Here is a 24,943-nt window from a genome sequence, read left to right as displayed (position 1 = left end):
ATGAGAGGGTGTATTTTCAATAAGCCAGGATCTCCATCCCTCAGTTTAAGTAGTAATGTCACTTGCATTTTTTTTTTGTGTAAGTTTCATTTGTATGTCCCCAAAGAGATGAACTGTATTTCAGGTGTGCCTTAAATACAGACAGTATTGCAAAAAGTGTGTGAGCTTCTCAGAGATTGAAGGTAGCAAGCTAAAATGACTTGTTTTTATTAAATAGTAATAGAGCTCAGGAAGAGCGTTGAACAGACTTGCCGAAGGAGTAGTGCTGTGTCTTGTATGCAGACCAGGATTGTATGCCACCCAGAAAGATGAAGTTGTTAGGATGCCTTACTGAGTGAACCTGAGCAATTCTAACAACTTCTGATAAAGAAAATCGACTTAGTTGCAGAACATGGAGTATGTTGTGCTAGTGAGTTTATGCAGTAAAAACAGAACAAATAACCCACCCCAGAAGTGCTTGTGCTTATTGAAGCTGTTCTAGAATTTGTGCTATTGAAGCTATTATGGAATCTGTCAGAAATTCAGTACAGAAAATCTGGATTGTTGCATCTTGTCAGGGTTTAGAAGATATATAGTTGGGAAAAGACCAACTTTTCAGCCTAGCCAGGGATAAGTGTTACATATTGCTAAGAATCATGATTACAGTCTCTTTACATCAAGAAACTGCACAACTTTGGTATACCATATTTTTGTCAGGATTGTCGGTGACCAAATACCTCAAAGATTAGAAGTTGAACTTAAAATGTAGCAATGAATTATTTTCCTTTGATTTTTGTGAATATTGACTTTTAGGCTGGAAGACGTGAAATCACTTGTCTCTGAGATATTGGTTGCGTGAGGTTGTATAGAGTGAGCTACTGCTGTAGCTGCCTTAATGAAAATCATATTTAAGGGTTATCGCCTATGGAGAAAATCCAGTAATGTTGGCTATATGAGAAATAGTATGGAAAAAAACTGATGTCCTACCTGTAGGCCTAACTCAAGAAGTCCTAAGCATTGTTGTTCGTGAAGTATCTCAGCTGAGCTGTTTGCTAGATGAAGCAACTGTTTCTCCTGTGCAGTACTGTGGTAGTGGTGTATAGAGTTACAAGAACTGAACCTGATATGAAGTGGATTACTTTGTTATTCTTTTAAGTGGCCCAGATTTGGACATTTGTGACAAAGCCACCTGTCTTCCTCCAGACTCCTTGTCTCAACTATGAAGTTAACATTCAGTATCTGAAGTAGATCTTGCATTTACTTGCACTGTTTAAAAGTGTGGTTGCGTGTATTGGTGTGGATGTTTATTCCAAACCAAACTCAGCATCTGTCAATCTTTGTCACTCACAGCGGAGCTGACCTGACTTAATTAGAATACTGCTGATTAGGAGTGCTATTTTCCCACATTGTTGGGTAGATGGAGAGTTTGGAAGTGTGGAATTTCAGTGTTAATTTCCTTTGCCTTTTTCAGTGTATCTGTATGTCATATATTTCTTTGAAAGATAAACCACATATAACAATTGTTACAGTAAACATGTAGTCATGTACTTAATTTCAGTCTTTATTTTCTTCTTTGCTGACTGTTTTTTCTTGATACTTTTCCCTCCATATTTTGAAATTAAAACCAAACAAAAATCTAAACCCTACCTCCAACCAGGCAAACAAACAGAAACAGAAGGAATTCTTACATACTGACACCTGCTATCTGTAGTACATAAAAGTTGATGTTTTTATCCTGTAAAACTTGATGCATTTTGCTTTCAATACTATGCTTTTTTTTCCTAGGAACTTCCTTTTTATTATAAATGTGGTTTTAATCAACGTAAGGGTGTAAACGAGCCTCTAATACTTCTACAGCACGTGCAAAACCTGATGATTTGTTTTGTTCACTGAAACTTAGCAGAGATCAGAGGGAACCTGAGTTTAACATACTCATTTTGTTTGTGGGCAACTTCTAAACAGAAGTGGTCACTTTTTAGGCTTGTGAGGCCACTGCCCAAATGAATGGTAGCTCATTAACCAGGCATAACGGGACCAATGTACCAGATGCACTTTGACGTTATTTTAGCTCTGTTCAATTGCATGTTTGGTGGTAGGACAGGCATGGATGAGAATGGGACAGTTTTTATTGCTTGCAGGTTGTTGGCCTTGAATGTCATGCCTTAAACCATGCTGCTTTTGCCTTAGCGATAGGTTGCTGCTGTAGTTACTCTGGACCAACTGGGTTGTCTTCCAGCTGACACTTGCTGTATGTGAAAGTTGCTTGAGAGTGGGAATAGAATGCTTCCCTGAAGTGAATGAGGATTGTATTACAAGAACTTTCTATGCAGCTGACTTTGGAAGTGACTTTTTAGCAATGTGTGCTTGTATATACATGGAGTAGTGGTATGCAAGTTTAGCTTGCCTAAGGGCTTTTAATGGAACATAACAGAGTTCTTTGGCTTTACTACTTCTGGATCAGAAGAGTAGATTTTGTAATTCCTATAGACACTGTATTAGAGGAAGTTAGAGCTGCAGACTGCAGTTTTCCTGCTTGCAGCAATCTGTTCTCCTTTCCCCGCTTTCTGACAGCTTTATTTGTTTTAACTTTCGGTACAAAAAGATGATGGGATGAAAAAAAAAAAAGATTCGAGGCAGTGATAAGCAGGACAGGAATGTTAATCCCTGCAGTACTAAGGACCAGTAAAAGGCGTATCCCGTTTCAATTGGAAAAGGTTAAATGGGTGCGTAGCTCTATCGCTGCGTTACGTACTGAGTTTGGGGTGCGTTGGTAATGTAGGTGAAGGAGCGTAAAGCGGGCTGGCTTTGCGTGCTGATCCGTAGGAGAAGGGTCTGTACTGCAGAGCGCTCGTAGGGCCGCGTGCCGTGATCTGTAGTGCCATCTGGAGGTGGGACGTGCCTGAGAAGTACGTGGTGAAACTTGAATCTCTGGTGGAAGTCTCCACTGACCTAATTGAAGAGTTCATTGCTAAGGAAATACTTTTTTTTTCCTTTCTTTTTTCCTTTAACTCGGTAGGGTATTGGTTGGTTTAATTCAAGCTGAATAGCAAACGCTTGTTAATTCATCTGATGTAAAAGTAGCCACAACTTCATCTTAGAAGCTGGGGGGGGGGGAAATAAAAGAAAAAAATAACCCCATTTGAAAATAAACATTTTGTCTTAGATGGTGGAACTTGATCCGGAACATTTACTTTTACAGCTAGGCTAACAGATCTCAGTGTTTAGTGAATAATGGTAGCTGATCTGTGGTTTTCCCTGTTCAAACATATGGGCATGTGCGGATAGAATCAGGCATGTAGAGAGTATCTGGCTTATTGTCTTCTAAGTCCTTCTTGCCAAGTTCTTTTCTCTTGTAATAGAAAGAAAGCAGAAGAGGAAATAAGGAAGGAAAAGAGCTGAAACTACAGACCAGTCAGCTAAGTGTCCAACCAAGGCAAGGTAGAAATGAAACTTTAATCATCTTGCGATCATGGAATCATCCAGGCTCGCTAATGGAAAACATCGGATTGCTAAGGGTTAATAAAAACATAGAGACTATAAAAGCTCTCTGGGCAATCTGTTCCAATGCTGGACTATCCTGACAGGGAAAAAGCTTTTACTTCTTGAAATCTGCTTCAGTTGATTTCTCTTCCCTAATTTTCTCATCATGCAGATGCTCTTGCCCCTGTTGTATGTACTGGAAGACTTCTTCTAGGTTGTACTGGAACTTTTTCTCAAAGCTAAAGCAGGAGCAGTGCCCTCATCCTTTCTCTATGGGGTAATCCTCCATCCTCACTGTGCTGATGGCCCGTTGCACAACTTGCTTCAGGTTATCTACGTCCTTCTCGTGCTGGGGGGCCACAAACTGAATGCGCAGTATTCCAGGTGTATTAATAGAAGTGCCAAGCAAAGTGGAATGGTTTCCCTTGGTATTACTATGCTTCACATAACACCATTTAGATTCTGTTAGCTGACTTTGCAATTAAAGCATACTGCAGGCTCAGGCTGGGCGTGCTCAAAATCTCTACACAGAAAGATAACGTGAATGTTTTGATAAGAGATGGAATTAAATGAACTTTTCTCATAGAGCATGGGAATTAGTTGTGCCTACAAAGCAGGCAGTGATGTCTTTAACTTTTCAAAGATTTTTTTTTTTTGATAGCTCTATACAACATCTTAAGATGAAATAGCATTGTATGGAGAAGGAATTTGAGGTATATTTTACGGTGGAATGAAAAAAGCCACTCATTTAATGGATAGTCTGTAGCAGTTTGTAATCATACTGGAAATGTGTATCAAATAGTTGATCAGAATCTTAGAGGAAATCCCTGGAAGCATTACCTGCCTAACTGGTGTATGGTGTTGAAGCACAGCATCCTGCATCTTCTGTTTCTCTGTTACAGTAGGCTTTGTTGACTGCAGTATCCTCATCGGGCCTTTACAAACGCAGTCAGTTGTACCTGTCCCAAGTCAGCTGCTTCCTGGAGAAATCCTAGGCCTGTCATGGTGATCATCTTCAAATATGTCCTCAATATTTATACGGACTCATTGCTGGCTACCTTGGTGGTGTGCTGTCTGATTGTTCTGCAACCTGTTGTCGTACTGTTGCTTTATGCTTGTGTTGCATATGCATGTATATTGCCCCCTATGTTTTTCAACTACTTTTTCTGCAGAAATAGCGTGCTTGTTTTATTTGGGCATCTAATAGTGTAGAATCTGAGGTCTTGTAGTGAGTGCATAGTGTATAGTTTGAGGAGCCTCATTGCTTTCCCCATGCTAACTTTATGGGAGGGAAATGACATTTGGCTTGCTATTATTTTCCTCCAATTCTTAAAATCCAGACAGTTTGTACAAATAAGAGAGTGGAATTCAGGATGCATACGCAAGCAGTAAATTTCTACTATTTCTAAAAACTTACCTTAAATTGTTGTGTTTTAATCTTGTAATAATAGCATTGTGCATCCAGGTTTCAAGGTGGGTTAGGTTACAGCATCTTAAAATGTTAATGCTTTATTTGCTAGAGGAGCTGAGCCAATGCTTGCAGTGATGCTACTGCTTGATCTTTACCAGGTCTTTGAAATCTCTTCAGATCTGCTGAAGCTGGGGAACTGATGTACTCTCAAAAAGCTCAGCTGAGCCTGCTTCTCTGGTTATACCTGTGACAGCTGTATGTTACACAGGTTTTCTCAAAGAATTAGAGAGCATATTAGCATTTAAATAACCATATGCACTTTTAGAACTTGTTTGTAGATGAAACTCTTTGCAAAATCAGTGTTTTTCCAAAGCACTATTCTAATTTTTTTTTTTTTGTGATTTATTCATTGTGTGGTTTATATATGCATGGATTTTCCTTTAATTATCTGGTAGATAGAGAATCTCACATTGAAAAAAACACTAGATCTGTGGAGGAAAAAAAACCACAAACACTGCCAAGTACAACCTGAAAGAGTCAGTAGGCAATTCAACATGAGAAAATCCCATCTCTTTCCTTTGTATTACTCACATGGATATCATGCTTTGTTTTTTCACTGTTAATGGCACAGGTAGCGATGAGTGGAACTGGGTAGAACAGATGTTGGTGATTGCTACTGGTATGACATAGAGCTGACAGAAGAAATGTTTGTTTCTCAGTAGATATGAATATGTGAACAGATTGTGATGCTGTTTGCAATTTCAGTGAAATAATAGTGAATTTACTGTCTAAGAAATGCTTACTGGCTACATACAAGTGTCTTATTCTTTGCATTAAAAATAGAGCTTTTCATGCATTTCATGATCTTGATTCAGGTTTTTGGTGTACTTCACGATCTTTCTGTCGCTCCTCACAACACAATTTAAAGCAAAGACATTTCCATGTTAATGTATTATATTGATTAACTACAGCAGTTTCAGTTCTGTTTTTTACATAGTTATTTTTCTTACACAACTCTGTCTCTGAGCTCCAAGGTGTAACACATGCTTGGTCATTCAGGGAGTTCTGAAACTTGTCTCTAAGAAGCTATGATCTTGTTTCTTCTGAAAATGCTAAGCCTCAGGAATGCTTGACTCATGTTTTCTAATTTGTTTGTTTTACAAGCAGGATTTCCAATGAAAAGCATGCAGATATTGTGTTTTTGGGCTGAGAGCTGCTTATTTATGTACTCTTTGAGAGATTATCCATCTGTGTATTGGATTTATGAAAATGTGCATTGGTATTTGCTACAAAATGTCTTGCTCTGCCACTACAGCATGTGTGACTGGTATCTTTCTATTCTGTGTGGATTTGCCCCATGATGACACCCATTTACTGATAAATAATTTTTTCATCCATTTGAAACCTCATCCGTGCAGTGCCTCTTTATGCTCTCTGAATTGCTCTCTTTGGCACAGCTCATGTGAATAGTGGATCTGAATAGTTAGGTGCCTTTTGTGACAAGGTTTATTGGCCACTGGTCTTGGTGAAAAGATGATAGTGAGTGGGAAGGTGATGATCCTTAGTTCTGAAGGATTCCCAGAGAAGACAAGAATTTATAGAAAAAAGAAGAAAGCGCCTCCGAATAAATCAGTTGTAGCCATGATTAGGTTTTATAAGTTTAATCTTAGAGCAGGATGGCTGAGAGAAATTTGAGTGATGAGAAAGAGCATTGATTTGTGCCCTTGATACACAGAGCGTGACTGATAGACAGGCAGAACTTGTGCACCATTGGGAGCTCCTAGATTGGAGTTTGTGCAAGAAACACATGTGGGCTGCGTGCCTTTGGCCAGGCATTAAGAGGCATTTCTAGATGTGTACCAAGCCACCTAAAAAGGCATTTGCTCAGTTTCTCTTAGTTTTGTATCCTTGTGCTTCATGAAATTCTCTGCTCAAAGAACCTGAGCAATCAGTCTTCTCAAAAGACTTGGGGGATTCAAGGATATTTTGCACGTGGAGTATCCTGAATGCACTGAGCTACGTTCCTGTTTTTTTCTCCTGACAAAGGAGGGTTCCAGCTGCTTGGCTGCAGCTCTGCTTCTCTGTTTTCTGAACTCAGAATTTTTATTCTTCTTCTGTCTGGGTTGAGTCTTACATCAATCTGAAAGATGCATGTTTGTCTCTGCAGTGGGAAAGCTTCACCTGGTGCTCATACTAGAAATGCTTCCAAGGCAGCAGAGACAGTGTGAATCTCTGCCTTGATTTTGACATGCAAGGTAGAAATCCTGATCTTGATGGCTGAATGGTGTAAGATAAAACTTGACATCCCATTTAAGCTGAGCTGAGTATTTTTTTTTTTTGCTTGCATGTGACCAAGCTTTTCTTGCTAAATGATTTTATTTTAATAACTTAGAAATGGGAAAATTATTTTCTAGTGTCCTTCTTTTCTCCCATGTCCCATAAAAGCACCATTTGTCTGCAAAATAAAATGTTTAATTTTAGGAATAATACTTTCCTCATTTCTTAACTTCGTTCTCTTTTGGCTTTTTTCTTCCCCCCAGTATATAATAGGGCAGAGCCAGGGAGTCCAGTGGGGTAAAACTGCAGAATTCTTCTACTTGTATATCTCCTGAGGGGAAAACAGCATTGCTGTTGTTTGGCTTCATAGCTCTCGTGAGCTGAGGCTTGCCAGCCTCTACTTGATACTATTCAACATGTGGTGCTTCTGTTGTAATGCCTGTGCTCCCTCAGTCCTGCCACTTCCATCAGAGCTAGGATTTGATTGAGATGCTCATTTGAAACAAAACCAGTTCTGTTTTTGGCTGTAAGACATGGGTGTGTATTTCTCATTCAAAGTCAAGGTCTCCTCATGACGCGTACCTGTGACCATGATGTCACCATGTGAGCAGTGGCTGCATTAACCTGAGGCTTGTGTGGGCTGGGGGTGACTGCAGCAGCAGGGGGGCTGCTGCCTGGTGCTGTGCTCTGGCCAGCAAGTGTGGGGACAAGTGCAGCACTGCGCCTGGTAGGTGCTGGCACAGCCACTTGTGGGCATCCAGAGGGCTCAGAGTGAATTAAGCTTTATTGTTCCAGATGATGTGATGTGAAGAATAGCTCTTTGAGGGATGAAAAAGGAGAGAGAACAGTCTCATACTAATGCAATGCATACCAGGGGCTGCTTGGACTTGATTCTGGAACCTGTTTTTAAAGTGAAAGGGGTATTGTGAGAATGCTCTGGGTAAATACCTGGAACGTATTAGACTTGTTTGGTGACACAAAATACGATTGATTTGGCTGGTTGTACATCTTGGGCTAAACACAAAATAATACACATGAGGGTTTAAGTTTTAAAATTATCTGTTGATATATTTTTTTCAAAATGCTTCCCTGTATATGCAACAAAAAGGGGGGTGGGGGGGTGGGGAGAGACCTAATAGGGGAGGATAATTGAACTGAAGGCTAACTGGTTGCTTCCGATGCTTTGTGTGCTAGATTAATATAGCAAGGTTCTTATTTGTGCATGAAACTGCCCGGTTAGTGTTTCACAGTACAAACTGATTTTTTTTTTTGCATGTCCAAATGTTTGACTTTTCCCAGCTGTGTTAATCAGGCTGAGAAGGCTATGCTTGTGCATACAAACTTTGCCTTGTCATTGCATTACAGCATTACAAAAGGAAATGAAATTCTAGGTTAATTTGAGGCTCAAAATAGCATTTCTCTTGCAATATGCATTACTCTTTCCTTGCCACTTTCTTCTCTCCCTGTTCTACGTGGAATATTCCATTCATTACTGCTTAAGAAATCAGTTGTTTTGCAGCTTGCAAATGCTGAAATGATGTTAGAGGAAAAATGCTTGCTTGCAGCCTTAACTATTTTTGAACAAAAGCTTAATTTTAGAAATTGTAACAAGCTAAGAGAAGCTGAACTGAGATTTTTTTTGCTGTAAAATAATTTGGTAGTGCATTTCATCAAATGAATCCCTATGACTCTCATGTGTTAGGTAATCCTGAAAGAGGAGTATGTGAAACAGACTATGAGGAGGCACTTAACTGGTGTGGAATGAGATTTGACATCTTTTGTAAGATATTTTCAAGGATAAATCCGAGTTTTTCAGATGTAGATATTCAAAATAGGTTAAAAATCTTTTGTGAAACTTCCAGCATTTGTATTTTAGCCTGCTCTCTTTTTCTTCACGTTATTTCTACCTCTGAACGAATCCAAAGGGGAACCTGGCTCACGTTCTACTGTTTTGACTATTCAATAAGAGTGCTTCTCATTTGAGATGATCTTTAGCTGGGACTGAAAATAAGCCTCTTAAATGTTTGGAAAAATACCTGCTATGCTGAAACAATGGATTGTTTATGCATTGTGACGACCAAGGTAAGATCATAAAGCTTTTGATTAATACTTCTGATCTTAAAAGTTCTTGAACCTCCCTTTCAATTTTGTCTCCCTGTAATGAGAACATCTTGATGGTATTCTACTGTTGTTTTTTTAACTTTAAATGCACCAATTGTGAATATACATTCTGTAGCTGTTGCTAAGAACAGTGACAGAACATAATTCTTGTCAGAGCTGATTATGCAGGTTGAAAAACTCATACGAAGTAGACTGATGCATTTGTTTTTGTCATTTTGCAGTAAGATTCCTTCCTATGGAGCTCACTCTTTGAATGTGCTAATATAATTGTTTGCTTTTTGTTCTGTAGTGTGGAATTCTAAGTGATTTCTTACATAATCGTTATCAGGACATGTTTAGAAGAAAAAATACCGAATTTAGGAAGTTCTGCTACGGGTGGATATATTTCCATATGTTCTGTAATCTGGACATCTTGCTGCTTTGAGATGGAGGCACTCAAATAGCTTAGTGCCATTACTTCTGTGCTAGAAAGAAGTTTTGTGATTGTTTTAATGCAGTCCATGTAACTGGTAAAGGTAAAATATGATGCACAGTAATACACTATCTGTTTATGCACTTGTGAAATGTGGATAGGGTGAGACTTTTTGTTTTGTTGTCTTTTTGAAGATTTTGATTTTTCTTGTTATTGGTAAACTGTTGTCCTATGCTGCTCCCTCTTCCCTGGATATTTAAGTAATTGCATGTTTAATCTTTTTACAGCCTAGTCTGGCTTCTGGTGTTATTTTTAGGTAATTTCAGACAATGCAGCTTGTTCAGAAGCACGTTCTCAAGGAATAGAATGAAACTGAACATCTTAAAGAATATTGCATGGATTTGGGGATAGCTCTTATAAGATGCAAGGTCAAGGTGTTTATGAGTCTGTTTGATGGAGGGAAGCACAGGCTGATTGGAATGGTTGAGGTTACCTCATCTGTCACCAGCAAAGAAGTCTTTCTGGTGTCCAGGCTGTTGGTTTCTTGGAAGTGAAGCCTACCCTTTAAAATCACAAGTTTGATTGATTACTCCTTTTGGTACAGTGAGATTAGGATCAGATAATGATCCCAGTGAGCAGAAAAATGATTCATACCGAAAGTTAAGAAATTTGAAAACTGATTCTAGTAAGGAAGGATTATGTTTCAGCCAGCATTGCCCTATGAGAGCTAACACTTGCACAAGTCTGGCTGTTTGCAGCAATGCTGCACGGAAGAGGAAGAGATCATCCTCTCTCCAACAGAAGTCTTTAGATTGGCTTAGGCTGATTGTGCATCTCCACCTGGAGTTACCTACCACCCCTTAATCCTTCCTGGCTGTTTAACGTGAGGTTCTGGCCTCAATTAGCTCAATGTTACTGCACTGCCTGCCATCTTCATCTGAAGCTGTTTGTTTAAAGTGAAGCTTATGAAAGTACTGTGTACTTCTCTGTGAACAGCAGTGCATCTGATGACTCAAAAGCTGTAATCTAATAAAAAACACATTCCTTAATGTTGTGCGCAAAACTACTTCTCTGATGTAAATTAATGCATATGACATTTGAAATCAGCATTAAAGAAATGTATGATACGATTAGAAGTACTGATAAATAGTTCCCTGTCCTCCTAACCAAGTGAAAAATATTTGAAAGGATTGTTACTTTCTACTTTGCTACACTGAAATAAAGAGTTTGGTCAGGGAGATAAATTTTTTAATGAATTTGAGATCTTTCCTGATTTGATCATTGTGCTGTATTTAATTAAGAATGAAGGTCTATTTGCGATGGGCAAATAAGTCCTTAAACTACTGCTTTTCTTCACACTCATCCAGCGCAAAGAACACTGATTAATGCAGGGCTTTTTTCTCTCCTTATGTGGGCACATTTGGTTTGATGTAGGTAGGCAAATTTGCATCACTGCAACCATGGATACTATTAAGAGCAGGCACGTGGGCTGCGCTTACAGTAATGACTTTATTTAAGTAACAGTTTTAAATGAGTACATGACACTTAATGATTTTTCATATCTGTATATTTTGTTTTTTTCCAGAAGAGCAGTTTTTGAGCAGTCTTTGTTAACTTGCTCATTCAGTAGCATATATTCAGTAAAATCACTACATGTAAATATCTGATTTAAAATTTCTTCAAATAAAATTCCTCCTAAGGCTGTAGTGCAAAAGAATGATTGTTGTGTACAGTTTTTGTTTCAAAACCCCAAGAAGTGTACTGCTTGGACAGCCCTGCAGTGCTGCCTATCCAGTCCAGCACCTTCTTTCTGACAGTATCCACAGTATGGTATCTTCAGAAGGGGGTGAGCATGTATGGCCTGTTTGCTTAGTACCAAAGAGAAAGATGAAGGCTTCTATTTTTTGCTTTTTATTTTGTTTCCCTCCCCACGTTGTTAAATCAGGAGTCACTGAAAATGCTGGTCACCTGAGCCAGCAGCGATGTGGCTGTGCAAGGCAGGAGGCTCTGTGGAGCCCAAGCACGGAGCACGGCTGTTCCTCCTCACCTGCTGCCTACAGGTACAGGATCTCTCCTGTGGAAGTGACCCCACCCAACCATCAAACTCAAAATGGGTCACTTAGGGCTTTGGTTGGTTAGGGCTTGTGAACATCTACCAACTGAGATTTGACACCTTTTCTGGCAGCGTGGTCTGAGGACTAATTCTTTTTCATAAATACAGGCCTTTTTTTTTTTCTTTTAATGCCTTTGGTAGCTCCCTCATTTGCCCTCACCTTGTCTGCGTGAACATCATCTGTTTTTCTACAGTGCACTACAAAGAGCCTATGTTGGTTTTCTTCCTAAACTCTTCCTAGGTGTAAGAAGGCTGTTGCTAGCTCTGCCTGAAGCTTTTGTTTCTCCAGGTTCCCTGAACCTTTCCTCATTGTGTTCCAGCTTTTTCACTGTCTTAGTGGCTTTCCACAGGACTTGTCACAGTATTTCAGATATGCTGTAACAAAGTCTATGGGAAGAGATAAGGAGAAGTTGCATTGTGAGCTTTAAGTTTTTGGAGGTACTGTGAGTAGACTCTAATGATGGGAGGAGATACAAAGCAATGGAGGCAAGGCTGTAAAAATGGAAACAATTGCTATATAAGCTTTTGTGTATAAACCTGATGCAGAAATCACTGTCTGGGCCCAAAGGAGGATGCCTTCTTAAAATGAAGGAACAAATCCTAGAACTTCATGAATTTAAAATTATACAGATAGAAACTCAGTTATGTGAGAAATAAATACATCAAACGCTTAAATACTGTGAATGTTAAAGAGTCCACAACAGCCCTGCAAAGTTGGCGTCTGTTATTTCATTTTGCTATCATTTTGTGTCTTCACTAAATGTATTGGGTTGCCTATAGAACATGGTAGTCTGCTGAGCCAGTTGAGTAGTGCAAATAAGATACCACTTGGCTTTGATATGCCATCTGGTTATAATGTTGAAGAAATGGGTGCAGAATCAGTCATCATAAAAACTTTGGGAAGTGAAAGAAAAAAAAAAAAACCTGTGCATCACAGTAATGTTGGCAGTGCTGGCAGATGGTATGAAACTGCTACTGTGTGTAATCTTGCAGTATAAAGCAATGCCAAAGAAACAGCTGCCTGCTAGGATGGCTGGTAGGTGTCGAACGAAGGATGGCTGCCTGCAGACTAAAGGATTGGCTCATTGGCATTCGGAATAGGAGATGAGGTGTGCTGTTAGGAGTGAGGAATGTGTACTGTAGGTGGACTTAAAGGGTATCTGACAAAAAAGATGAGGAATACAAGGAGAGAATACTGAACTTACAGTCATGCTGAGAGAAATGACTTCCCCACTGCAGGTTTGTGTTGTGTTTGTAAAGACTACTTGGATTTTTATTGCTCAGATTGGGCTTTGGTCAGGGTTCGTATTTCTGCAAATAAAGAAGTGCAGGGTAACATGGAGTAACAGTGAGAGACTGGTTAAATCCAAAAGTTAGAGCTAAAGATCTTTTAAATAAAAATAATAATAAAAAAATACTGTATTTCTGATTCCATAGACAGAACTGAAAGGTGACTTGTGTGAGTTCTGTGGATGAATAGATTTGAAGATGATGAGATGACGAAAGACACCAGGAGTGAGGAAGAAGTTGAAGGTGACACAGAGTGACAGCAATGGAAATGATAGAGCGACTTTGAAGCATAAAATCCAAAAAGCACTATGAAGAAAGGATAAGAAAATAGGCTAAAGCAAATATTAGGAGAATGTCTTACTGTATATCAATTACAAAGACACAGTAAGCTTTATCCACGTAACTTCTCTTTAAAGGGTTTTTCTTAAATCATTATCTTTCTGTTGACGTGATATTCTACCAGCCACCAGTGCCCTGGCCCAGAAAACCTGTGAGAGAGGCAATTGCTCTGTATTTACTAAACTTGGTAGCTCTCTTTTATATGGACTTGTCCATCTCCCCACAATGCGCATAAAATAGAGGAAAAAGGTATCAGTCTGTGGCTTGTGCTTCATGTGCAGGTTATCCATAGAGACAGTCTGTTTACATATGTTTGCTTATTCTTTGTGAATGACCTAAGTATTTAGAAGCTTTAACTTGATCATTTCATTGATAAAGTTAATAGGGTTGCATAGTCCTTCAGACAGGCATGCATCAGCAAAGTTTGTACTTGTTCTAGTTTGACTGAAGGCGTGGGGTAGTTGAGTCAACTCCTGGTGTGCCCATATGAAGCTGATGAATGATACCAGAAGATTTTGAGTCTTTGTCCTCAAGTTGGTACTTATTTGTAGTGGAAATTAGTTACATCTGTTTACTGCATGAGTTCTAGGTGTGTTTGATTAGCAACAAATGGCTGTGAAGTACAAATGTTTTCAGTACTGTCTGAGATTCTGGTGTGGAATATATTAGGATTGGAAAAGATGCTGAATGCAGCAATAAAAAGGGGAAAAATTTGTCCTATATAAAAGATTCCTTCAAAGCATTTTCTGAACTCCCTTTTGGGACTCTGTGAGTTTATGTCAGAGGAGCTGGTGATTTCAACTTGAGTGATTTTCTTTTTTTTTTCAGGTAGGGTTAATGGGAGTAACAAAGTGAAGCGTTTATTTGTAATCAGTTTTACTTTGCTGTCTGTCTGTATTGTGGAAGAAGAGTTCAGTCTGTAGCTTCAGGTGTGACAGTGGCCTGATGTATCAGATTGCTGCAAGTGAGAATGCTTCCAGCTTCTCGCTCATGTGCTGGAATCCCAGTAGAGTGCAACATGCTTTTCTGCTGGTTAGTGAGTTAAAGCAGCTCATGGAGAAGTCTGCTGAGCACTTGGAGCTATGAAAAGGTATTTGCTGGAATAGAGAATTGTGTATGGAACAGTTAAGTTGGCTCAGCTGCAGCTGAAAAGACAGGTAAAATGATAGGGTTTAACAGACGAACATTTCTGGAAGGAGAGGGGAGGAGAGCAGCTATTCTCTCTACAGGAGAACTGAAATGTTTGGTCTTTTTGGCTGCTGCTCGTGAATCTGGACCCTCAGAGTGAGCAGCTCTGGCACAGTTTCCTGTTGTAATGAAAACTGGGAGAAAAGAGTGGGTGAATAAATATAGGGTTGCTCATAGTTGGGCATATGGTCTCCAGCACGATTCCTTCAGCAGGCAGGGTATTTAGGTTCCTTCAACAAAAAATAAACCCACAAAAAAAAAAAAAAAAAAGACAGCCCAACCCCTTGCTCAGAAAAAACCTCTCAAACACAATATAACAATATCCAAGCAGGGTTTTCTCTTTGTTCAAGTGTGATTTCAGGAGGGCCAAACTCACTGGCTGATTTTTCCCATATGCCACTGTTGGTTCTGTTTCACAGCTGGGCACAGCACTTGATTTGCAAATGCAGTGAGTTTCACCAGGGCTTTTTAATGTGAGGTTTGCTTCTTTTTTCACTGTTCTATTTATTTGATTCTTAATCATAGCCTGATATGCTGACAGTGAATATTACTCAATATTAACATAGTTTCATAAGTAGTAATTTTGTTGACCAGTCACTGCCACTCCTGGGCTTGGAGGAGGGAAGGATATGCTTTAATGAAATGCTAATACTTAGTGAAAGTGTAACTGAGGGCTACTGTCTTAAAGGTCAGTGTGGGCAGAAGTCATCAGCATTCTCTGAACCTATCTGAATGCCCAATGAAGAATGAACAGTCCATAGGGCACTTTAGTGACAAACCCATATTGCCTGGAAGAGAGATTCCCATACGTCCTTTGTATGTTCTCTAACAGTGGGTTTGCTTGTGCCTACATACCTTGTGATGAATGCTGAGGACGTTTTTTGTCCTTCTTCATCTGTGCAAGGCTGAATGTGCCAGCCATAGTTTAGGCTTCTCTTAAGTGTGTTGTTGCAATGGGATGCTCTGCAGTGAATTTTTACTTATCAGCATGGCATATCTTTCATACTGGAAAAACAGGCAGTGTGGTGGCTGCTTTTTGCTATTGCTGTTTGTGGCGCCTTTATTGCCTTGGTGCAGTTGACACTTTGGAGGAGTGCTTTGCTTGTGTGTTGTGAGGTCTGTGCAGGGGCGTGCAAGCAGTGTAGCTCAGGAGCTTTCCTCTTGGACACACTTGGTTCCTTCTTTTTGTATTAGCTCTGAAGTCACCAGAATATTATAACATTAAACTTAGTCAATTTTTCTGCTGTAACAGATAACTCTTTTCTTTGTTAGTTATCTCTTGGAAAATACACAGTAACTCCCAATAGTGCAGGGTAGACTTGTAGTGTATTCCTGTACCTCTCTACAGATTTCTTACTGAAAATAAATTTTTTATTCTTCAGTTTATTTTTATTAAAAAACAAAAACCAACCAAGGTGTTTACACCCCCCTCGCCTTTTTTTTTTGTTCACTGCTTTCTGTAGTTAGCATTGATAACAATTTAACTTCTTCAAGAAGCTGTAAGTAGGACTGTCTTATTACATAAAGCCTTTTTTTTAACCTGCTGCTTTCATCTTCTTTCAGTGCAGGTAACAGCCTGTGTGTGCTTCAGCCACTGCACTGCTCTTTGTTGAAGTGGGACTCTGTACTTTAGAACAATTCCAGATGAGGAGGAGTGGCAAATTCAGTGACTCATTAATACTAAATGCATTTTAAGTCTTCTGTAGAAAATTTCCTGGAAATAATCATGATCTCTTATCTGATAGGCATCAATTTCCCTATTTTTCCTTTCCGACTGGGTTGTTCGTGGTATCGCATGTATGTAACTGATGTTATGAAAGTAGGTGGAATTCAGGGGAATGCAGGAAAGTATAGGTTGGAGCTAGAATAGCACAGTCTTGTTAAGTCTTTTTCTGATTTTAATTGGTTGTGAAATACTCTTTTAGAGACCATCCGCTCAATTTAGGAGATGGAAAAGTGCTGTTTTACGCAGAGCTCTATAATTGCCGATCTGAATTGTGGGGGGAAAAGTGGAAGAGCTTGTCTCAACTACAAGGGGAATACACTTCCAAAATACAAAGGTAGCAATGACTTGTCAAACAGGATGCTAGAACAGGAACAATGTGAGTTAAACCAAAATAAATTGAAGCTGCAAATCAAAAGATTCCTGTTGCTAAATGTATTTAGTTCAATGAAAGCCTTTTTTTAATAATAATGTAGATAATTCTGACTCATTACGATGGAGTTGGGTGATCTCGAGTACAATAGGAAGTTGTTTATTAGGTGCTCATGTTGAGAAACTCAGCAGAAAGGTCTGTCTCACTTTGAGTAATTTTGCAGGATTGAATGGGGGTAGTAGACCCCAATATCAGAACCCCAGTGCTGATGCTTGTATACCATAGGCTGTGAAAATGTACTGCTGTAAAATGGAGACTTCAGAAAATGAGACAGTTTACTGTAAGGCTGTCTTGTGTTTTACATCTTTAATTGCTCCTGGCAGCAGGTGAAGAAGCCCTTATGAGTGGAGAAATGCTGCCCTCTACTGTTCTTATATTTTATTTCCTCAAGAGGACAAGCAGGAAAATACGAATATCTGCGTTTTAGGGAACTTGGCATGGCTTTCTCTGCGCCCTCAGATTTGAAATATAAGGAGATGTTTCTGAAAGGTGGGGAAGAATGTAGAACTATGGTATTAGATTACAGGATACAGGTTTGCTGATCCCGAAACTCTAAAATCTTGGTTGATACTTTGCATTATTTTATTTCCCACCAGGAGGAGTGGTCATGGCCCAAAGCCTGTTGATATTCAAGAAGCATTTGAAAAATGCTGTTAATGTATGCTTTAACTCTTAGATTGCCCTTTGTGAAGTCAAGAGCTGGACTCAATGATCCTTGTTGAGCCCTTGCCAACACAGGATGTTTTGTTATCCTGCATTCAAAGTTCCTTGTGCCCTTTCTAATTCAGAGGGTCTATGTTACACTGCAGAAGGCTTCGCTTTATTTATGTGTGTGCACGTATAATCTCTCTCCCCCCACCAACTAAGCAAAAACTACTTCTCAAAACCAAATCACATTTATCAAGTAATTCTTAGCAAAACTTATCAGCCCGGATATACCAATGGACAAATAAGATGAGCTAATTTTGAGTCAAAGGCAAAATGAGTGAGCCCACGCTGAAAAGGGCTTTTTTTTTCTTTTCCTACTCTTTGCTCTTTCCTGTTTATTCAGTTTTACCTTGTATTAACCTGGGACAATGTGAGAGAAATTGGAGAAATGGCTTTTTATCTGACTCTGGTTTTGTAACAGATATAAAAAGATTTATACTTCCAAGTACTGTAATTTTTTTCCTAAGAGTTACTATTCTCTCAGCACTGCTTTTCTGATCTAATAGCTTTCCTCCACTTGGTTATTTAGAAACTTTTGTCTTTTTAGTTAAAATATGATATTCTAGGTGTTCTAAAGGAAGGGGAGAAAGACCTACATTTGCAATGGATACTAACTGCAGTAAATTCAAAGATATAGCAGGGCACTATTTTCTGTAGGAACATATTGCATCTTGCTGAAACATTTCAAGAAGGAAAGCTCAGTTTTGAAGAACTATGCAGTTTACCAGTAGCTGCTGAAGTTTTACAAGGACAGGAAATGGGTTGCTCTTGAAGTTCTATGGCTTAGAAACATAGTTATGCAGGGCTGATGAGCAGGATTTGGTCTAGAATCATTATTTTTGTTTTCTTTGTAAACTGTGGATACAAGTCAAGCCACTAGTTGCTGAAATGCCCCAACACACCCCAAGCAAAATGACATGATACCCCTCTAGCTGAAGTGACTAACAGAAGATATTGCAGGACCTTGGCACAGGGAGATCTCAGTGATTTGGGGAATTGGGTTAGAAGGCAATTCATGAAGCTCAGCAAGGAGCTGCGCTAAGTTCCGCAGCAAGTGCAGAGTAAAGCCAAGTACTGGTACTGGGAGGCAACTGGCTGAATAGCAGCTTTGCTGGGGGGATCTGATGGTTTTGGGGGACAGAGAAACTGAGAAAAAAAGATGGTACAAACTGTAAGTAGTTTAGGGTAGAGTTAAATGCGGCAGATAATTGAGCATCACTGGAGTACTGTTGGTGCCCACATTCTCTCCTGCTCTCAGTAAACTATTCTATAATAGTTATGGTCTGTTCTCACCGTTTTTAGGCAGTGGAACTGGAGAACTGATTTGTTTGCCTTCTCCCTCTCTGCAGTGGAGGAAAATAAAATTAAAAAACAAACCAACACCCTCAAGTCATTGTTCGTATTGTGCAAGCACCTCATATGCGCTAGCTATGAGTGGCTCTTAGGACATTCTGGTGCTACAACAAAACAGTAGAGCAGAAACATGGCAAATTGCTGTCTTTTCTGATTGTTGAGTTAGGGAAGCATGAACAGCCATTGAAATGAATTTAGAGTAGCATGAGGCTTCACTGGATAAAAAGTATATACAGTTGTATTTCCTCTCCCCCTTTTTTCACTCTTTTTATTAACCCTTCTGCCCTCATTTTTCCTGTGGAGGCACATGTGCTTGATTAATAGGTTGAGTCACTCAACAGCAGTGCTGCTTTTCTTAGCTACATTGTACGAACCATGTAAGAGACACTCCACAATTGAAAACTGCTGCTCCAAAAGGAATTTTTTCAAATAGGTGGATTAAATGAGTCATATTCTGGGTAGTCCTTCAATAGCTGAGGGATCTTCAGTGCATTATCCATTCTACAATAATCCCTGAGAAAATGTTCTCTCATTCCACACCTTGTCCTGCCCCCAGCAAAACAAGAGTTTTAGCTGAGCAGTATTTGCAGTATCAAGGCCTTCTGTTGTATCACTCTGCTGCTCCTGTAAGTAGGCAGGGAGTGGAAAGAGGTTGACCCCAGCTGACCCGAAGGGGTTAAGGAGATGTTCCATACCTTTTAATGTTGTGCTCAACAGTAAAACTGGGGAGGAGTTGTTCTATTGTAGCTGTCGACTGATTGGACATCAGTCCCACCACCCTGCTCCTGGGAGCTGGTGAGTGATAATCTTTGCTTCACTCATTTGTATTTTTTTTCCTACACTTATTACACTTCTTTCATCTCAACCTTTGTGTATTATTTTTCTTGCCCATCTGATTCTTTTCCTCATCCTTCCAAGTGGTAAGCAAGCAGGTGGTTGAGTGAGGGCCAATGTAGCATAGTACTTCTTGACTTCGGGGATTTCCTGTCTAAGTTATATTCCAATCAGAGAACAGACTATGCAGAAGGGAGTCACTGTTTTGTTTTTTCTCACCAAGATGTTACTGGTGTAATGAAACTCCCTTTCAGCAGTGACTTTAACCAAGGAGATCAAGTAGATTTCCATCTTGCAGGAAGAAAAAGGCCATAGTGTTTCTATCTGCCGTGTGTTCCTCCTTAGTATTGGATTAAACTGGAAGTTTTCAAAAGGATTCATTTTCAGTCCTGCCTTGTTACAAAGAGGTTCTCTCTGGTTTTGTGGTTTCCAAGTAGAGTGGAATGACATTGAGTTATGGATTTCACAGCAGTCCTACTGGTCTGTTCTGTAACCTCTAATTCTCAAGAACACCTTGGGTGGAAACCAACAATGTGAAGACGTGCTCCAGGAAGGTTAAATTTCTTTGAAAATATCAGGTGGAAGTGGAGGAGGTTCTTCTCTGGGCCTTCTAAATTCTGAAGCATGAGCTTCTGAGGGCCTATAACTGCCATATAAAGCGTGATTTCCTGTAGCTTTTGTAAGGCTGTGCTTTTTTTTTTTTTTTTAATGGGAGGAGAGAAGTTTTATTTCTGAACACTCCTGCATCCATTAGAGCAGCTCATGTCTTGCAGCATGATTATTTTTGCATATAGAGGATATAACATTGCAGACACTTCAGGGCTCTTTCTCTGATGTGACATGAGATTTTTCTCTTATTTTCTTGTACCGAAGAGAACTCCAAAAACAAGTTCATGATAAAATGCTCATACAGATGGTCAATCAGTTGGGAAGGGAAGTATTTTTGTATGTGTTTTGGGTTGACTTACCATGGTTTATGAAGGACCTCATAGGAGTGATGTCCCAGATCTGTCTTCCACTTAACAATTTCAGACTGGGAATAAACCGGGAGAAAATCATGAACACCCACTGAAAAGCATCCATTCATTGGAGCTGTTCTGGGCTTAAGTGCCACTGCAGGGCAAGATTAAGAAATTTGGTGCTATTAATCAAATTCCTCTTTCCAAAATCGCATTTCACCTTCCCTCTGAAGTTTATGGGGTTGTGTTACTCAAGATTTGGGGAGCTGACGAGACAGCTCTATTTCTAATTCTCCTAGGAATCATTTTTCTATTGTTGATATACATGTTTTGTCAAAACAACACAAAGGATTCTTTTTTTTTTGGGGGGGGGGGGGGGGGGGGGGGGGGGGGGGGGTGGGAGGGGATGTGTATTCAGTCATATTTATTTTGGGCATATATGGGTCAGGTTGAATGGGCACTGCAAATTTTGTGCATCAGTGTGTGAAGCTCCTTAAGAAGGGCAGATGCACGTCAGTGTTCTAATCCAAAGGTGGTCGCAGTGGCCATAGTTTAACTTCTGCTGATGTGATTACATGCCAAGCTGTCAATAAGGTGCTTCTGAGATAGAAGTAGCTGCTGATGTTAACAAGAGGAATCTTCAGGTCATGGTGTTCTCAGTAAATAAACTCTCTGCGTAAAATTACCATGCAGATGATTTTTCTGGCAATATAGAGCATGCAGAAACAAGCAGTGCGTTTCTTGACTGCTTCCTCAAAATTTGTTTGAATAGTCATTCTGCATTTTAGGGAGTAACAGTAGCAAAGCCAGAGAGCTTCATGGATGCAGTTAGCACCAGACATTGGTGCTTATGAAACCAGTGTTCAGATTTCATTTAACCTTATAGAAATTGCTTACAGAATTACTGCTCCTTGAGTAAAGGATAGAGTTACAGTTAGAGCTCTGTTAGTATGAGGTAATCTTAAACCAGTATCATAGCTTCCTTACATAAACTAATTTTGGAGTTCTGTGTATTCTTTCAATATTTATATGTGCTAAGATTATGAGGAAAAGAGATTAAAAGAAGTTTATTGGATTTAATTAAATTGAATGCTAAAAAGTATCTTTTTTTTTTTTTTTACTGTATTATGCTAAATATCCTGGAGGTGTGCAAGTTCAAGGTATACTTAAGGGGAAAAGGAACCTAAACTAGAATCCCACCAGCCTGACAGGTGCCCCCAGTGACACCAAGGGGACGTATTCTATTTAACGCAATATGAAGGTTAGAATAGTCTTTTTTCCCTTTGATTTGGCATGTGTTTGCCAAATTAGACTTGCACTTCTTCAAGCTACTTAAAAACTCCAGGTCATCTTATGAGGTTGTTGATTCCTTGCCTATATTGTATGAGAATATGGGTGCAACACATGGATTGATGAAACAGGTACAAGTATGTGCAATCAGTCAAGAATTGTGGCTAAACGCTCAACAGGAATATTAGCTTCCTGAGGGGATTGCAGTGCTTTTTGGATACTACATAACTCTTGATTCTATCTCAAGGAGTCTTGGAAATAACAGCTTTCTTATTTTATGATAATAACAATTACTTTTGCATAATAATTAAAGATCTTAATGATTTTGGTATTATTGAACACATGGGAGCCATGAGTGAAGATGTGTTACTGCCAAGTAAACATTCAAAAGAAACTTGAAATAAAAGCAATTCATTTTCTTATGTAGTTTTTTCGGAAGCATGAAAAGTCATTTCAGTGGTATCGCTTTAGAGTAAACACTGGTTCTTAAAAGCTTTGAATTCATTTCCTTAGAAATTTTAAAATATGAAACTGTAATTTTCCCATTTTTATGGGATCAGATGGAATTCTCCTGTTCAAGAAGAGAGTTTAAATTTTTGTTCTTCTAAGTTCAGTGAATACAGACTTGTCCTTACAAATGGCAACGTTAGAAAGAAGTGGTAACACTTTATCTTGCAGTTTTCCATTGTAAAAATTGTTTTGGATCATCAGCATGGAAACGGAGGGTTCAGACTGAAGGAGCTCAGGATTGTTCTTAAGAACACAAAGCAGTCCTCTAATTGGGAAGGGGTACTGTTAAATAAGGAGTTAAGGCCACATTCTTCTCAACAATGGCTTCATGAGGTTTTTTTTTTGTCTTCTGAAATGTTTATCTAACTTTCAGTTGCAATCAGAGCAATTGTTACGTGGAGAGATAAAGAGTTCAAAAGTAGATTTGAAATATTTTGAGTATGGGTGTTTGTATGATTTTGTTCAGATCTCTGGAAGCTTTATGTTCACAGCTGCATATTTAAGATGCCTTGGAGTGCAAATAATTGTTTTGAGCAAGTGAAACCACTGCAGTTAAATTTGGGATTTAGTCACAAACTATACTTAAACAGCACAAATTTACGTATTGTATTTTTAAGCTTGTGTGACAAGATATGATATTCTCAAAAGTTGCAATTTATGTGAAGATCAAGGCAGTTTTGTAGTGTAACCAATTTGCTTGCCTAGAGCTGTAAAGGCATGGCTGAAAGATTCAGATGTTATGTGGTCTTCATCAACAATGTAGATGTAATTGCCTGAAGTTACTTAAGCTTTTTCTTCTTTCATATCTTACTGACTGAATCCTTTGTAGATGTGTAGACTATATCTTCCACTTATTGATTCTTCTATGCCCATGGCACATTAGAGCTTATTTTTTCTGCATTGCAAAAAGCTATTTGTGCAACACTCCAGTTGCTTTTCCTCTTTGACTTTGTGATGAAATGGCCATGCATTTGGCTATGTATTTCAGTAGAAGTAATACTGTTGCAGTATGACTGGAATTATGGCAATAAAATAGACTGTTGATCTGTAGCGTCTAGAAAAGGTTGTGTTGTGTATAGCAACTTTCTTCTGTTCTTTGTGGAACGGGCAGTGCTTTACTGTTTTCTTTCCCCTTGTGCATTTTTTTTTCCTTTTTCATGTGTGATGCTTATGCTTATCTTTCTGTGTGCTTTGCCTTAGTTCTTCAGACAAGAGATTGTATGCCGTGACCCGCAACCACCTGAAGGGAAATACAGGGCTTTTCTAGATTCCTCAGTGATTCTATTATACTCAAGACTGCCCTTGGATTTAAATGTATATGCAAGCGAAGCTTAACCCAACACATGTACACACAGAAGATGTATCTGTGTGTACACATTACATATTTTCTCGTTCCACTTAGGAGTTTTTTCTTTGGTTTGCTGCTGTTGCTGCCCGTGATGCAGATGACCTACTGCCCCAGGCGATGTCTCGGGTTTTTTGGTGAGCAAGTGTAGGTTGTAGCACGTGCTGGAAAGAAAGCTATGCTTGCTAGTGTAGCATCTTCTGCCAAGGAATAGGTCCTCATGCAAATGAAGTTCATTTGGGGTTTATTGTGGACAGAGTTGCACGTTTTTTCCATGATGTTTTGCCTTAGTTTTGGTTTCATCACTGCACATTTGTTAAGATGACTGTCTACAGTATAATTCATGAAGTTCCTTGTTTCTGAGCTGTAAGTGTGATGTCCATTTTTCACTACATTGCACTTCTTACCTCAAGGGGTACTCATCAGGTAAACCAGGTGAAGTGAAAGGGAGATGACAGCAGGCTGCTAGACTTAAACTTAGGTGAACAGTGACAACTGAAAGGAGGAGAGCAAACTTCTCTGGGAGTCTTTAATACTTGCTTTTAAAAATAATATTATTCAGCACAATTTAAAGTTGAAGTTATGGCTTACAGTTATTGAATTGATTTTTTTTTTTAAATCTTTTTGCAAAGGTTTGTCAGCTTCTGGGAGAGAAATCACAGAGAATGTGCTCTTGATCAAAATCTATAATATTAGGTTAAAATACAGAAATACATTAAAATTCTGCACAGACTCTGATACTTCTGGGAAAGAGTTGGGGGGAAAGCACTGAGTCTTTATAAGTTGTGATAAAAAACAACTCCATAACCATTTTTTAATGTCTTAGGCAACAAATAATAAAAATCTTAAGAAGGCTGTGACTGTACGTACTTCAGTTCTAAGGAAAAAGCTTTTTTTAAACTTTTTTTTTAAATGTTCACTTGTACCATTGCTTTGTAATGGAGTACCTACTGAGAGTGGCTCGTAACCAAATTGATGGATACTCCAAATTGTTCTGACTGATTATTAACTTACTTCCTAAATTATTAACTGACAGCAGGGAGGAAAAATTGTAGCTTCTGATTTCTGAGTCAAAAAGACATGGCTGACCTCGTTTTAGTGGTCTGTGGGGGTAGGGCAAAGGGAAACAGCCATAAACTTGAGCATAGGAAGCTTTGCACCAATATGCAAGGGAACTT

At 39.1% G+C, this 24,943-nt stretch overlaps 1 protein-coding gene across 12 annotated transcripts in view; it reads left to right on the top strand.

Moving 5' to 3' along the window:
* The window catches only part of DLG1 (discs large MAGUK scaffold protein 1), a 131,849-nt gene that overhangs the window by 13,036 nt on the left and 93,870 nt on the right, over nucleotides 1-24,943 (top strand). The window lies entirely within an intron of this gene.

Source organism: Gallus gallus, chromosome 9 (genome assembly GCF_016699485.2).
Source record: "Gallus gallus isolate bGalGal1 chromosome 9, bGalGal1.mat.broiler.GRCg7b, whole genome shotgun sequence".
Classification (NCBI taxonomy): Eukaryota; Metazoa; Chordata; class Aves; order Galliformes; family Phasianidae; genus Gallus; species Gallus gallus.
Note: the sequence above shows the minus strand (reverse complement) of the source record. Positions and strands in the feature narration are given on the sequence as shown.